The sequence below is a fragment of the Equus quagga genome, chromosome 6 (assembly GCF_021613505.1).
Source record: "Equus quagga isolate Etosha38 chromosome 6, UCLA_HA_Equagga_1.0, whole genome shotgun sequence".
NCBI lineage: Eukaryota > Metazoa > Chordata > Mammalia > Perissodactyla > Equidae > Equus > Equus quagga.
The window spans coordinates 126648683-126661705 of record NC_060272.1 but is presented as its reverse complement, the minus strand read 5'-3'; the positions used below and the strand labels follow the sequence as shown (position 1 = coordinate 126661705).

At 36.0% G+C, this 13023-nt stretch overlaps 1 protein-coding gene across 1 annotated transcript in view; it reads left to right on the top strand.

Moving 5' to 3' along the window:
- The window catches only part of LINGO2 (leucine rich repeat and Ig domain containing 2), a 362366-nt gene that overhangs the window by 140059 nt on the left and 209284 nt on the right, over positions 1–13023 (top strand). The window lies entirely within an intron of this gene.

Here is a 13023-nt window from a genome sequence, read left to right as displayed (position 1 = left end):
TTTGGCATAGCTCTTGAAGGTAATGAGTGCTTTGTGGTATGAATTCCAATATTGTTTTTGTGGTTTGCCATTTATCTTTAGGCTTGATCTTTTTTATGTCATGCAAATTCTCCTGAATATTTATACATTGAATTTATACATTGTTTCCTTTTAATAGTTTCAAAATGTTGTATAATACTTTGAAACACCTTCTCAACTCTGAAATTCTTGAAGAATTCACCCAGGTTTCCTTCCAGTTTTTATTGTTTTTATTCTTGTTAAAACTTTCGATCCATCTGGAATTTATATTGATAAGAATTATGAGATAGAAATCCAACCTTGTTATTTTTCCAGATTACTATTGACTAATAGCATTTTATTGAACAATCCTTGCTGTTCCTAATGATTTGAACTATCTTTATTTTATGTACTTTATTATATACTAAATTTCATTTTTGCTCTTTTTAGTCTATTCTAATAATATGTACCACACTGTTTTAGTTATTTTAGCTTGATAATATGTTTTAATATTATGTAGACTAGCTTGCCTTAGTTATTCTGTTCTTTTTCCTCAGAATTTTCCCAGAAATATTTGCTTATGTTTTTCCATATAAATATTACATTTAACCTATCTAGTGTTTTTTTTTTTAAAGGAAACTATGGGTATTTTTATTAAGATTCTATCAGTTTTTTTAGATTTAGGAGAATTGATATCTTTGTAATGTTGAATTTTCCTATCTAAGAAAATGGCACAATTTTATATTTGTGTAGTCCTTTTTGTTTCTTAGTCAATGTTAAGAATTTAATCCATTTAAATTCTTCATATTTTTTGTCAAACTTATTCTTAGATATTATATGTTTTTGTTTTCATTGTAAATGGAGTCTTTTCCCCTGATTTTCTTTGTAAATGACTATTGTTTGTATGCATAAAGTCAATATATTCTAGCATGCTAATTTTTAGCAACTATCTTGCACAATTCTCTTCTCTCTTTTTATAGTTTTAATTGGTTTTCTGTGCTCTTCCAGGTATACAAATATAGTTCTAGAAATCCTGATAATTATACTATTTGTTTTCAAATTTCTATAACTCTTAATTTTTTTCTCTTATCTAATTGCTTAGGCTAATAGCATTGGAGCAATATTAAATATTTGTGATGATTAAAAGAAATCCTTGCCTTAGTCTTCAATTTAATGTAAATGTCTCATTTTTAAGTATAATGATATAAGTGTATGTTTGTGTACATTTTATTATCTTGAGGAAGCATCCATATATTTCCATTTTATCAAGAGATTTTGTTAAAAAGAATAGTATTTATATATTTATCACATACCTATCTATAACAATGGAAAAAAATAAAATGATTTTTATGTTGATCTATTAATATGATCAATTGTATAAATATATTTATGTTGAAGTATTCGTGTATTCCTGGAATAAGCCACAGTTTTCCATGGATTATTATTACTTTATTATGCTGTTGGATTTGGTTTGCTGATAATTTATTTAGGAGCTTAGAGTTGATACATATAAGTGAGTATGATATGTAGTTTTGTCTTTGTGCACATTTTTACCATAAAATTATCCTCCCCCCACCAAAAAAAAGACAGATGTGAAATCTTTCTTTCTGTGCAGCAATTTAAATAGAACTGGATCTTTCTGTCCCTGAAAATGGTAGAATTCCTCCTATAAAATCATCTTTTCTAGAAACCATTTATTTATTTGTAAATAAATAATTTATTCATTTGTTTTTGGGAGAGGGGAGATGTTGGTAGAAGTTTTTTTGAGATCCTTTCTATCTACAATAATTTATATGTTCTGGTAACATTATTTGCTTAGAAAATAATCTGTTTTATCCAAGCTCTCAAATTTATGCATATAGAGTTGAGAAAATCAATCTTTCCAGTGTCTTTCAATATACTTTTTCTATTGTCATTTTTCCATTATCATTTCTTATCTTTCATATAATTATACTTTCAAAAATTTTTCTACACTAGATTAGTTAATGGTTTACCAATTTTGTTGCTGACAATATTATTACCCAAAGGCCTATTTCTTGAATTTGTTTACCAGTTCCATAGTATATTGAGATGGAGAAAAATACACAAGGATCGAGAAGACACAATAAACATTATTATTTAAGGTAGGTCTAGTTGATAGCTTATCAGGTTTCATGTATTTTTCTGTCAACTCTATTTTAGCTGGTTCCCATACATTTGATATGTAGTGTTTTCACTATTGTTTTCTAAATGTTCAGTCATTCTGACTTTGATTTATATTTTTACCAAAGTTATTTAAGAGAATATTTTCTCCCCTTATTTTCTGAAAGTAAATATTTGTGTTATTTTGTTTACTTTTCTCTGGTCTTATTAATCCTTATTAATCATTATTAATCCCATTTGTCCTACTTTGTTTTGATCCACTTGTTCTGTTAAGGATAGAAAGAGGTGAATTAAATATTCTACTATTAATGGGTTTCAGTTAATTACTCCATATATTTTCTGTAGTTTTGCTTTATGAGCACTGATACTATATTATTGGGTGCATAGATAGGAGTAATCGTTAGATTTCTGTGGATTGTACCTTCATCGTGATAAGGTCTTTTTCTTGTCTGACCCTTTTTGCTTTGAATTAAACCTTCTTTAAAAATGCTTTATAGTTGTTTACATTGGCAGGTATGTTTTACTTCTTCTCATTCCATAATTTCTGTGTCACTTTGTTTTACATACATTTCTCAGATAGCATTTAGTTGCAATTTTCTTTTTTATTGAATCTGAGAGCTTTCCTTCTAATTAGTGAAATTAGCAACTTTTTATTGGGATAGATAGGCTAGGTGTTTATTCTGTTCTTATGAGAGAAATATGTGAAGGGATTGAGAGAATGTACTCTGGAATCAGATTCCAGTCTTCAAATCCCAGCTCAACATTCAGTTAGCTGTAGAGCCTTTGGCATTTTACCTTCATCTCAATTTCCTCATCTATAGCATGGGGTACTACTGGTATCTTTCTTAAAATTATTATGAGGATTAATTAGGTTAATATCTGTAAAGGATTTAGAAAAGTGCTTGGCACATATTGTTTGCTATATTATTATATTTTAGGATATAATTCATAGTCTATAATCAGTTTCTTCTGTTATCTATTTCTTCTGATAATACAGAAAGTTTGGCAGATTGTATTTTCCAAGGAGGGCCACAACAATATCTCCCATTCCATATGTTACTTTTTGCAATTTGACTTTGACAATCCTTTTTGGAAAGATGGGGTCTATGTCTCCTTCCTTTGAAACTGGATTGGGCTTCATCTGCCTTGACCAATAAATTAAGGTAGAAGAGAAGATATGTGATTTCCAAAGCAAAGTCATAAAAATTCCATGCACTTCCATTTTACTACTTGAGCTGTTCACTCTGCAAAAAGGCAGCTGACATATAATCAGTCTGATTGCACAGAGACTACCATGCTGTAATGAAGCCGAAACTAGCTAATAGAGACCACATAGACAGAGTGAGATGCCTGGACAGCTCCTAGTTGCTCCAGCCCTTGGTTGTTCCACCTCCAGCCGCCACATGACTGGAATAACATAAGGGATCCTGAATCAGAACTCCTGAAAGTCTTCTCCAAATACCTCACCCACATAACATATGAGGGAGAATAAAATGATTGTTGCTGTTGTAAGCCAATGAGTTTCGAGATGATTTGTTATACAACAATAGCTAACCAGAACATACAGTTTCTATTTTGGTTCTAGTGATTACATTTATATCAATAACTTTACATGATACTTTTAATTTTCTCTTTCCTAAGAAAGTATCTATTGGCTTCCTTATGAGTTGACGGAATTAATACATTTCCACTTTCTCCCATACTTCACTGTCCAATTATAGTAAATAGATATTTTTACTTAGTGCTTATTTTTACACCTTTCAAACTCCTCAAATTTTTCTTATTTGATATTTCCTTAAATATTTCTTAACCCTAATTATACCACTTAAAAGGAATCAAATTACAATTTATTTTTTCTTGCTAAATCATGGTTCTTTAGCCTACTGACTATGGATGTGTTTTATTAAGACACTACCTCACTGTTGAAAACAGTTGAAAAGTAGAGATCTCAAGTAAAGTGGTTTTTAACATTAATGACATAACAGTGTCTGATTAAAATGCATCTTGAGTATCTATCACTCAAGTTATCTTTTATCTCCATATATATTTTTTAGTATTTAAGAAATCATAGGAGACATTAATTTCACTTTCGTACATTTCAAATAAGTTAGTTAAGAAAATTGTGAGAAACATGAGTAAGTTTGAACCAGAAATTTCTAATTAATCATATTGTACATTAAAATAACATGGCAAATGAAAGGCAGCCTTGGTAAATGTGAATCTAGCTGCTATATCTAAAAATGAATAGGACTACTCTGAGGAAAAGCATTGGGGTTGAAACTATATTTATAATAATATCATTAGTCGTAGCATGAAAAAAAATTTCACAAGCCATTTGAACTCAGCATAAATTTTTGAGAGCATCAGGGTAATCTATCTTTGCATCTTGATTCTTCTAGGAATAAATTAAATTTGTACTATGTCAGTAACCATCAAATGCGCACCATGAAGCAGTATATATTATGACATACTAGTTAGATTCTTTTATGTCTCCCCAATTATCTCTTGCCCTTAATGTTTTTAATACCCTTAACGGGTACTGTTGGAATTGTTTTTTCTTGTGTCCTCTGGGAAGGAAGCAGCAGCTTCAAAGACAAAATTTTGACACAGAAAAATATATTTTCAAGAATATTCAGCCTAAAGCATATATCAAATACTGTGTATTTGTGTAAACACTGTGTCAAAAGAGAACCCAGGTTGGCCACTCTGATAAACTGTTTAATCAGAAATAAAACCAGTAGTGCACATGAACATTTAGAACTTTAAAATTTATGACCCATAGACTCATGCAATGATGACATTTAAAACTACATAGAAACATGCTGGCTTTCGGTTAAGTCATCTGCACTAAGCAGAGACATGTCATTACCAGAGCCAGGCCAGAGGATTATGGCAAACCATAATCAGAGACCAAAAAAAAAAAAAAAAAAAGGGAGAGCCAGGAGGCCACAACTAAATAGGCAGGAATTATGGAATTATGATCACTGATCAGCCAGGGGTCCCATGTAGTCAAATATCTACTATTAATATCTAGGGAGACAGGGCACCAATGATTTGGAATTTATTCTGGGGAAGGTTGCTCATGCTAAAAACTTATTTATTAATTAAGTAATTATTTCAATGCACATTTTCTGTGTTCCTATTTTATGCACTTGAGAAATATGAAAAACCACTAAAATACCAGCTCTATTCATATAGATATACAGTCATTCACTTCATAACCACCTTCCGGTCAAGGGACTGCATATACAAGGGTGGTCCCATAGGTTGGTACCATATAGTCTAGGTGTGTAGAAGGCTATACCATCTAGGTTTGTGTAAGCACACCCTATGATGTTTGCACAATGATGAAATCACCTAATGACACATTTCTCAAAACATACCCCTATCGTTAAGCAACACGTGTGATATACATACACACATATCTGTGAGTATACATGTACATGAGTGTGCATATACATATGTGTATACAAAAAATACATGCGCACACTTACATTTGAGAGATGACTTTAGACTTGATCGATGGGAAAATGATGTTGCTATTTATTATAATGGGGAAGAATGAGGAAGAGGCAGTAAGAATTCAGATTTGGTCATGTTAAATCTGAGATTCCTTTTAGATATACTTATTTAGATATCAAGCAGACAGTCAGATCTACAAATCTAGTGCTCAGTAGAGAGGCCAAGGATGGATATGAACATTTGGGAGTCATCAGCATATAGATGGTATCTAAAGGCCAAGAACTAGAGGAGATGACTAGATAGAAAGGAGAAGGTGCCCTAGGAGATGCACTTTGGCAAACTTTAGTGGTCAAGTAGGGCATGAAGACCCAGGAGAGCAGATTGAAAAGTAGCCAGTGAGTCAGAGGAAAATCAGATCGTTGTAATTTTATGAATCAGGAGAAGACGTTTCAAGAAAGTGGTTAAATCTTTAGATGCTGCTGAGAGGTCAAGGAAGATGATGATAGAGATGTTACCATTGGATCTATCATTGAGGTTACTGGTGACATATATTCATCTCACATCATTTTCCTGATCATTGGGCATGTATGTAATAGATGCTCATTAAATATTCATGGAGAGGAAGGAAGGAAAAGAAGGAGGGAGGCAGGGAAGGAAGAAGAGAAGGAAGGAGGAAGGCGAAAGAGAAGGAAGGGATAGCTGGATAAATAATGTGATCAGCTGATAATGATTAACTATTTTTGACTAGACAAAAACTAATATTTGGTTTTGTGCGATGTTGGTTAGGGAGCAAAATCACAGGCAGCTGGCATAGGATTGGGCCTCTTTGCAGCAGATTTAAGAGGCCTAAGTTTACGTGAAGATCAATACTTTACCTTTATGAACTATATATAATGGTATAGTTTTATGCAGATCTCCTATAAATAGTCAAACATTCAGGAAAAAGTAGAATTCTGCAAACTCGATTGTAGAATACCTCCTTCCTTCATCACTATAACCAGGAGTTACTTCATTCATTTATCTGTTTTTACACAGAGATGTCTCCTTGGAAGTAAGCCCAGCCTTGCGTGCCTGGAGCAAGTGTAGCTGTGGAGCTTTCTCATGCTTTCTCTTAGACTCTGTTCAGGGGGCTCTGACTTGGGACTGGCTATTTATTTTAAAGAAATTAAGAAACAAACAAAAGCTGAGCAGCTGCTTTGATGCTCAAGACTGGCTGCCTTCAAAATGCTAATTGGCACCTGCCTGGCAGAGAGCAAGAGAATTCAGTTTCTCCATTATGCAGATCATTTGGTCGTCGTAGTGCAAAACAGCAAGAGAGCAGACGCTGTTTGGTACGTTAGTTATTAAATTCTTATAATGCTTTCATATCATTCCATTTTTATTGAGATGTTTCTTCAGCACAGGTATATGTTATCAGTTAATTTGGCCTAATTGTGGTTTGTCCTTCCCCAAATCCTCCTGATGAGGAGCTTACCTTATACCTACAGATTGAATAAATAGAAAACTGCAAATACCAGCAATTTGGATTTCCTGTGATGCAGTCCATTTTTTGGTTTTTGTTTTTTGCATATTGAGAAGGTTATGGAACTCATGAGATCCTGCACACGCTATGGATTTCCTCCCTAGAAAAGTGCAGATACATCTCAAATTGTACAGTTTAGGGGAATGTATTGACCCCACTTATAGACAGATCAGCTCAGAAGTTCTGAGTTATGGGAAGATAATTTGGCATCACAATCACGGTGGACCTGTGGAGACTTGAAAACATGGTTTCCTTGACCATACTGAATCAGAATTTCTACATTTGTTAAAGGTTTGAAAGCTTTGTCATAGGACAATCTGAATAACCCCACCTAGGCGTTCATGGACCCCTAGATAAGGAGGTCTAGTTAACTGTACCCTCTCTAAGTGTCCTGTTCTTAAACAGTAGGAAACACTGTGCCACTTAATTCTTTTTCCCCATCTCTTCACTCTCTTCACCCATCACAACCCACCACGCCTTATACAGACACCACACAAATGTTCATGCACACACACACACGCACGTGACACGCGCACACACACAGTTAACCAGAGTGGCTGCCTTGATCTCAAGAGCTTCGAGCTTTCTGTTCTCCATGGAATATTAGGCACTGGTTGAAGCACTTAAAATTTAATCATCTTTTAAATCTTGCTTCTTTCCCTCCAAATTAATATTTTTAAAATGATCATTGCTTTGGCTGTCTTTCACTTCTGAGTGGCTTGGGAAAATGTGTAAGAGTAACTTCAGGAACTTGTTCTGAATCTTCGGGGACCACCTGTACCTAACACCAAAATTGGCCTGAGATATGAACTTTTCTAGCACAAAGCCTCTAATCTTTGCCATGATTCTCTTCTTAACTGGTACAAACTTTAGACTCATCCTCTATTTTTTTTCTGTTCCTATCCCCCTTCCCAATCTTAAGCAGTTGCTTAAGATACGGTTTTTCTTTGTAGGTAACTGAGGATGGATTGTGTTCCAAAATCAGTTTGAAAGTCCTTTGTTTTGAACTTGGAGGATATGGTGGCATGATGCTCATACATAAACGGTGATGGTGCTCTTTCAGCCTGGAAGGCTTCTTTGACCCATCACAATGGGAATACCATTGTTTCTTGATTCTGGGAATAGGGAACCATGTGCTGTAGATATGGTGACCACTTCTGCATTTTTCTTGGCTTGTCCTCATATTCCAAACATTGTGTTTAGAAACCCTCACAATGTCTTGGAAATTCCTGTCATCTTTTTGACTGCCTTTTACACTCAAAACTGGTAGGAAACAAATCACTCATCCCCATTTTTGGTTAAAGAGGAGAAGATAATAGTAAATTTTCCATTCCTGAAGCATTGCTTTTCCCAGGCAAAACTACAAGATAGTAGTCTCAGATCTCTTCCTTATGGCACCATCGCCCCTGCCATTGCTATACCTCTACCTTAGGAGGTAGTGGTAAGAAAGTGTGTCCATTAATAATAGGAGCTGTTTACAAATATGATGTTGACAAGTTAGGATATGCTGCAGCTGAGAGAAGGATATAATTTAGTTTTTTAAAAAACATGCTATATTTTATTTGTTATCAGAAAGAATTGTCTGAACTCTTAAAGAAACAGGTAGTCAACTGTAATCTTCACTCACACAGAAGGAAAAGCCCTGAGTAAGTAAGTGAAAATGAACTACGTGTTAGCCTTGGGGCAGCTCACTTGAAAAACCCTTCAGCCTTTTAGTTCCGTGCAAAGGTTTTGAGCTGTGGACAGCAGAAGAAATGATGTGGCCTAAAGAAAGGCCAAGTAGAAACATTTAGAGTCCAAAGCAAATAGCAGAGAAAAATTAAAAAGGATTAATGAACCTATTCTAAAGAGCAACTAATTACAAGCTTGGATAGCTGAGGCCAGAAGCTATGAAAGTGTCTGAGGTGACTAGTACAAGGGAGCAAGATGAAGAAGCAAAACATAGTTTGGAATTATAAGGCAATTACCTAGTACTTAGGGGATTTGGTGCCTTAAATTTTTTTTTCTATTTTTAGCATAGAATTAAATCACAAGTTTAGACTATGGAAAAGCCTTAGAGATCATGCTATTGTACAAGTGTTAAGAAATGGATTGTGCACCATTGTCTAAATTAGTAAGTCTGCATGTAACACAAAAGATCTATTACTCTTTCCTTCTCTCTTTAACATTACAGCATTTATACCTACCCCAGATCTTTACTATGAACTCTAAACTTGAAATAAGTATTGCAAACCTAAGATGTCAGAAATTGGTCTCCTGATCTTCACCCCTAAATTTGCATCTCCTGCAATCTTTCTTTTGTTGGTTAGTGTCAATTCTCTTCATCTAGTAATACAAGCCCAAAACTTTGGAGTCATTTCTGAATCTTCTCTTTAACTTCTATCTGCAGGAAATCCTGATAAATCTATCTTTAAAATACATCCACATCTGCCTCCATGGGGTTGATACTGATCTCAGCCACCCTGATGTATTTCCTGGAAGATCACTGTAGTCTTCTAACTGATCTATCTGTGTCTAACGTTGACTCCTTCAATCTGCCCTCAATATGGCAACCAGAGGGATCCTGTTAAACGTATGTGAGATATGTCATTGCTCTGCTCCAAACCTCCAATAACTCCGTATCTTACTCCAGATAAAAGGCAAAAGAAAAACCCCAAAACAATAGCCTAGAAAGTCCTGAGGATTTTATCCCCATTATTTCTCTGAACTCACCTGCTACTACACCTCTCCTTGCTCATCCCCTCCAGCATCCTGGTCCCTTTGCTATTTATCAGACATGCCAGGGCTGCTCCCACCTCAGAGCCTTTGTACCTGTGTTTCCTCTGCCTGGAGCTCTTTTCTCCCCAGGTATCTGCATGGCTCCCTCTCTTACCTTTTTCACTTCTTTACTCATTTAAATATTCCTGGACCACCCTGTGTAAAATTATAATTCCAAACCTTCCAGCCACACCCAACAATCCCTACTCACTTTCTATGCTTTATTTTTCCCCATAGAACCTATCCCCATATATCCTATTATATATTTTTCTTATTTATTTTGTTCATTATCTGTCTCATCCATCCTGAACATAAGCTTTAAGGGAACAGGGAGTTTTTTTTCTTACTCTTTTATTCACTCCTGAATCCCCAGCACCTAGAGCAGTGCCTGGCCTACAGCAGGTCTTCAGAAGTGATTGCTGAATGAAACATATCTCTCATTTGTGATTACGTTAATCTAAACAGGCACTGAAGCAGTAGCTCTACTTGTTGTACCTCATAGTACCACAGAGTAAGATAAGAGCCTCCATGGGACTTGCCCTACATATCATAGGAGCCTCTTTCTCTTGTTCTTTTTTTTTTTTTTTTTTTGAGGAAGATTAGCCCTGAGCTAACTACTGCTGGTCCTCCTCTTTTTGCCGAGGAAGCCTGGCCCTGAGCTAACATCCGTGCCCATTTCCTCTGCTTTTTATATGTGGGACGCCTACCACAGCATGGCATGCCAAGCAGTGCCATGTCCGTACCTGCGATCTGAACCAGTGAACCCTAGACCGCCGAGAAGAGGAATGTGCGAACTTAACCGCTGCGCCACCAGGCAGCCCCAGGAGCCTCTTTCTAGTTAAAGAAATATCTGTTTGCATAGAAGTCTCCCTCTCTCCAGACTTCTCCAACCCCTCTATTAGAAAAGGCAAAGGCAAGCACAGAGACCAGGAGGGATGTGAATGACTGGATGAGGGACAGATAAACTGAAGGATTCTCAGACTCTCTCCTGGCTATCCTCTGGTTCAGCATCTCAGATGTAATAAAGTCATTTTTAATCCCTTCTATCCCTCTAGAAGAAGCATAAAAGAAGCCTGAGCCTTCTCATGTTTTTGTGGGCTCTACAGATCCAACCTGAGATCAGAATCTGGTACCCAGAAACTGCTTGGAAAGAAGGAGATGCATTTGTGAACCCCAGGGAGAGGGATGGATATCAGATGTGTTTCTGTCAAAAGTCAAATCATAAAATAAGGTCAAGAAGGCAAGGACATGAAGCTGGATCCACAATAGTATGATGGGGTCAGGAAAAGAAGTTTTGGTCAGATAAGTGGAAGATAGGAGAAGATAAATGGGTAAGGACAAGTCCCAAAGATTCCAACATCTGTGATGATAAGTCTCGGTTCTCTGGTTTTATCAAATCCACCTGGATAAGACCAGTTAGTGATCAAAACGTGGGCTTCCTAAAGTAAATAGCCTTTTATCCCTTTCATTTATCAAAATATAGTCTCAGAAATGACTCTTATATAAGCTATTTGTCAGGTTGTAGGATAAAATCTCAGATTCCTGGGGCCGGCCCAGCGGCATAGTTGTTAAGTTTGTGTGCTCTGCTTCAGTGGCCCAGAATTCATGGATTTGGATCCTAGGCACGGACCTACACACCACTCGTCAAGCCAGGCTGAGGCAGCATCCCACATCCAAAGTGGAGGAAGACTGGCACAGATGTTGGCTTGGGTACAGTCTTCCTCAAGCCAAAAGATGAAGATTAGCAACAGATGTTAGCTCAGGACCAATCTCCCTCACAAAACAAAACTCAGATGCCTGACAACTCCTTAGAATAACTGATTCAGAACGATATCTAAAAACTGTTTTTAAAAATCTTCCAGATAATTCTTATGGCCTATAAAGTCATAGGAGTGTCTTTAGCCATCAAAGCTTCAGATATGACTAAAAGAAAAAAATCTGTGAGTGGAAAAAATTATATTATGGCACTCCAATTTCCTAAACTGCATCCCAATCTTCTAATGGATGCTAATAGTGAGGAGTGGGGATGAAGACTCTCCAGGACAAACAGTTGGGCAAAAATTGGTTAAATATCATTACTGTAGGGCTTCTCACAGCCATGTATGACTTGTACTGATTGTGCTATACCATGGAGGGAATAAGATAGGCAATATTTTCCAAGCTTATTTTTTACTGTTATTCCCTTTAATCAAGGAGAATTATGCAGAATGAGTATTCTAGGAAACACGTCTGATTAACACTGACATAGCATTATGGCATTTACAAGACAGAATTTTTATTACAATTGTTAAGGCATGTAAGGATGCTTCAAACATTTTGCATTGTAACATTGAAAAAATTAAAATTTATGTGGCAAGATATTATTGCTTACCCTTTGCTGTTCACTCACTGGTGAATTTTGATAGAATGTGTTATCACTACTGAATTTATTTACCTTTAAAAGGAGATCCAGAAGAGAGCAAGGCTTAGATCAAAGGAATAATTTTCAAAAGATGCCGTTTTGGGGAAACTGGCACTTGGGATGGGTGCTAGTTCAGAGCAGCCGGGCCTTCCTCACAGTTCTTAAAGCAATCACCTGCTTCACTTACCCATAAACCCAGCTCTGATCTTGTCTCTCCAAAATTTTGGAAAGAGTTTTGTGTTGTTGTTTTTTTTTAATTTCTCCTGTCTTTCATCAGCCACCACATCATTAGTATGCTCTCCAGAGAATGAAGAATTTGTACATGAGTATCTGCCTCCTGGGTCGTACAAAGCAGCAGATGTTTTCTTGTGCTATGTGTAGGGGTACAGTTATTTTAGGCCTTTGCCATTTTGCTTTCTTCCTGAAAATTTGATGTTAAAGTTTTCTGTTGTTGACTTTCTCCTTTTAGAAGAATTTCCACATACTTTCTGAATTATGTCCACAGCCTGTCTCTCTCTACCTTTCTCTGTCTCTCTGTCTGCCTCCCTCTTAGAGTCAGTCTCTCTCTCTCTCTCTTTCTCTCTCTCCCTTTGTCCTTCATTTAGATAAACCATACTGTCAAGTTCAGTTTCAAAAGCAAAATTATTTAGGAATAGTGCAGCCTTAGGCAATACAGCGTAGTAGTCGAAGTGGTAGAAAACTGTGGGCTTTAGTGTCAGAACAGCTGTGTCTCATCATATCA